At 55.9% G+C, this 3,692-nt stretch overlaps 1 pseudogene; it reads right to left on the reverse strand.

Moving 5' to 3' along the window:
• Nucleotides 1–1,034: 1,034 nt before the first annotated feature.
• On the reverse strand, nucleotides 1,035–1,153 carry LOC111823645 (annotated as a pseudogene).
• Between the last annotated feature and the right edge of the window lie 2,539 nt (nucleotides 1,154–3,692).

Raw genomic sequence — 3,692 nt, forward strand, 5'->3', positions numbered from 1 at the left:
CACGGAGGTGTGTGGCATCAGGGACTTGTACCAGGCAGCACCTGGGTGGAGTCACCTCTCAGAGAGCGAATGCAGGAAGTCAGAGGGGTTTGGAGACCCGACCCAGAATCAATTTCTTTTCCAGGTAAAACTAAATCTGCCAGGGGAAGCAGGCAGGGGAAGCTGGAAACAGGGAAAATTATGGTACTTTGGAATCTAAGCCACAGGCAGGGAGGGGAGGCCTGTGCTCTACACAGAATGTGCCCTCGGCCCAATGCCGGGCACTGCATCAAAGTCACCAGCTGGGATAGAGCCCGGACAAAGAGAGCAAGTGGCCAGAGGCAGAGGTGTTAATAATGGAACCCTGTCCCCTGGGGATGAAGGAGTGGGTGGGGAAGGGTGGGGCCCATCAGAGCAAAATGGCCAGTTTGAGGGTACTTACCCAGAGGTCACAGGTAAAGGATTTACAGGCTGTGGGCAACCAAGGGCTCCAATTCTAGCTCAGACCTTTGACTACTGTGTGCCCATAAGGAAGTCGCTCTCCCTCTCTGTGCTGATGTAGCCTCGCCTCACCAATGGGCCACAGCTGCTGCTCCTACTGCCCCACTTGCTCTGAGGGCTTTCCACTTCCTAGCCAGCACCTCACCAGCCATCCCTCCCCCAGCTTTCCCGGGACTTTACAGCACCCTCTGGAGCTCTTTCATGGACCCTGGGATGGAAAAAGCGAGGGGCTGTGTGGTTCCCTTAGCAGTTTGGGGAGCTGCCTCCCTCAGCAGCACTGTGGGTTCAATCCGTTCCCCTGGTTGTTGGGCCCCTGTTGCCCCCGGGCAGCTGGGGAATTCCACCTGTGCAGGAGAATGTAGCAGACATGCCCCTCCAATCCAGGGCTGCTGTCTGTAAGGAAGGAGACACCAAATCCTGATTTTTGGTGGAGGACAAGGGGGGGGGGCGCACTAAGCGGGGGTGAGAGGGGGGTCAGTTCTGAGAGTAGCCCCGGTGGGGCAGGATGTCTCCCCACAAACTGCCAAAGGGAGGATGGGAAGGGCAAAAAAAAAAGCCTACATCACCCAGTATTCCCAGGAGGTCTCCCATCCAAGTACTAACCAGGCACAACCCTACTTAGCTTCGAAGGTGAGATGAGATCAGGTGTGGTCAGAGTAGTATGGCCATAGATGCTGGAGCAGGCCTCCGGGAGACTCAAGAGCCGGGGCCCGGCCGCCAGGCCTGCTGAGCCCTGGGCACCATGGCTGACCTGGTGGTCAGCTCAACCCAACCTCTATGTGCCCACCTGCCCAAACCCTAGCCAGGACTAGATCTCTCCCTGCTGAGCCATCAGCTGCCTTGCCCACCATCTGAGTTTCTAGGAGATGGGAGATACTGGGGCAAGAGGGATCTCCCAGTGGGGGTACGATGTCCTGGGTACCTGTGGAAGGGGGCGCCCTCCCCAACTGGGCTCCGCTAGGGATTCCATTTCACATCCCCATGGCAGCATTTTGTTGGGGAGAATCCAATGGCTAAACACGTAGCTGGGACCAAAAATATGCATGTGCCTAGGCAGGGTCCAGGGGGAGGGGAGGTGGAGGCCGCCCACCATGTAGGCCCACAGCCAGCCCCAGGTCTGATGCGCCGTGTCCTGGGAGACCCTAGGAGGGGATATGGCCTGGGTGGTCACCCCTTCGTTTCCTCCATTTCTCCCTCTTACAGGTGGAGACCTAGCGAGGTGGCCCAGGGCGGTGTGACTCTACCAGTATCACAGTGCTGAAGCCCAGGCCTGTTGGGAGTGGCAGTCCAGGCCACATCCCACCCCGTCTAGTGATCTGGCCCTCTCGGAGTTTTTGCATCCGGCGCAGGTCACACTGCCCGCGCACAGGTGGGGCAGGTTTGATGTCATATACACCGGTCCAGGTCTCTAGAAGATTGTTTCCTGTACCATCCCTCGTGTGTCGGCAGGGTCCCTGGGAAGGCCCAGGAGGACACAGTGGCTTTGCCAGGACACTAAACCGATCAGACAACACAGGTCTCACTGGGCTCTCCTGAATGCTAGGCCCCTGGTGGCAAGAACGGGGAGCTGTGGGAGAAAGCTGAGTTGGGGAACTTGGAGTATTTCTGGGGGTGTCAGTCAAAAGCCCAGAGGGCTTTCCGGGCAAGTGTGCTTAAAGGAACACATACAGGTAATGGAACCTTGCAAACTTGATGTCACTTCCTCAGTGACAGGACAATACAGAAGCTAGAACTCTGGTCACCAGGCACCACATTCCTGAGACTGGCCCCTATCACCTCACTTGACTGGAGACCTGGGAGAGAGCAGGATGTTCTCCACTGCTCTCCAGATGTCCTTGGGCTGTGTCTTTGGAAAAGCTTACAACAAAACTGTTTCACACAGGCAGACAGTGGCTCTAGTCTCCCTTCTGACGCCTGCTGTCCTTGAGCAGTGTGTAGCCTCAGGTAACTTAGGACTGCCTAGCGTTGGCCAATCCCAGGGAGGCCACAACTGGGAGCACTTGAGGGCATCGTATCAGTCCTTGCCACTGTGTGTGCGTGTGTGCGTGCGTGCCTGTGTGTGTGCGTATGCGTGTGTGTGTGTGTGTGTGTGTGTGTGTGTGTGCTGGAGCGAAAGAAACGAAAGAAACTGCAGGAGGGGTGGTTTGCTGGGTCTCTCAAGTGCCCATGGGGGGCACAAGAGGAAGTGAGTGCTGGGGACCATACCCTCTGGAAATCCTAGGGGTTGAGGGCTCATTTTATTCCTTCATGGCAACCCTGTGCACCTGATCAGGGAAAATGACTTTATGGTGGGTTTTCCTACTCTACTGTGGTGAGACCCAGGCAATTTTCCAATGGCCCGGACACCAGGCGTTGCCTTATCAGAGCTCCACCCAGGTGGTCATGGAGACTCAGTTGGACTAGTACAACTTCTTCCAATCCTTGTCCGGGGGCTGGAGACCAGACCACCGGCAGTCAGAGTGGGCCTAGAGTTGAGGGTGGGTACAGAGGGCGCTGTCCCCACGGGATTAAGATGACCAAGGAGAGCCAGATATCGGATTCCCCCGAGAGTGTTCAGCTGTTCCACCTGTATTGATTGATTGATTGATTGATTGATTGATCTATTTATTTATTGATCTATTTACCTATCTATCTACCTATCTATTTATTTATTTATCTATTTATTTCTCATAATCCTCGGCCAGGATATCTCTCCCTTGACTTTTAGGGAGACTGGAAAAAACCGGGAGAGGCAGAGAGAAACATGGATGTGAGGGAGACACCTGGATTGGTTGCCTCTGGCAGGCGCCCCCGAGGGGGCAGGGTTCCAGCCTGCAAGGGAGGTAAGTGCCCTTGACCCCAGTGGAACCGGAGACCCTTCCATCCACAGGCCGGCGCTCTGTCCACTGAGCCAAGCCCGCTGGAGCCTCTTCCACTAGCGTCACAGACACATCCCTCCCATCCCGGGGTGCCCTCTGTCAGGCGGGAGACCCCTTTCCCTGATTGGGGGGTGGAGGTCGTGGTGGCCGGGGTGGGGGATCCTAGAGTAGGCCCAGGGTTCCCGCCAGCAGATGCTTAACAACGTGTATGGCGAGGAGCGGAGTGACCGTTTCTCTGGTCTCTCCTCGAGAAATTTGGTATGTAAGCTAGAGTGTATGCACAAGGATAGAGAAGAAAAAGTCACATAGAATAATCACAGGGTCTGTCGTGTCCTCTCTTGCTGGGTACGTGCT

Source organism: Myotis lucifugus, unplaced genomic scaffold (genome assembly GCF_000147115.1).
Source record: "Myotis lucifugus unplaced genomic scaffold, Myoluc2.0 scaffold_594, whole genome shotgun sequence".
Taxonomy (NCBI): Eukaryota; Metazoa; Chordata; class Mammalia; order Chiroptera; family Vespertilionidae; genus Myotis; species Myotis lucifugus.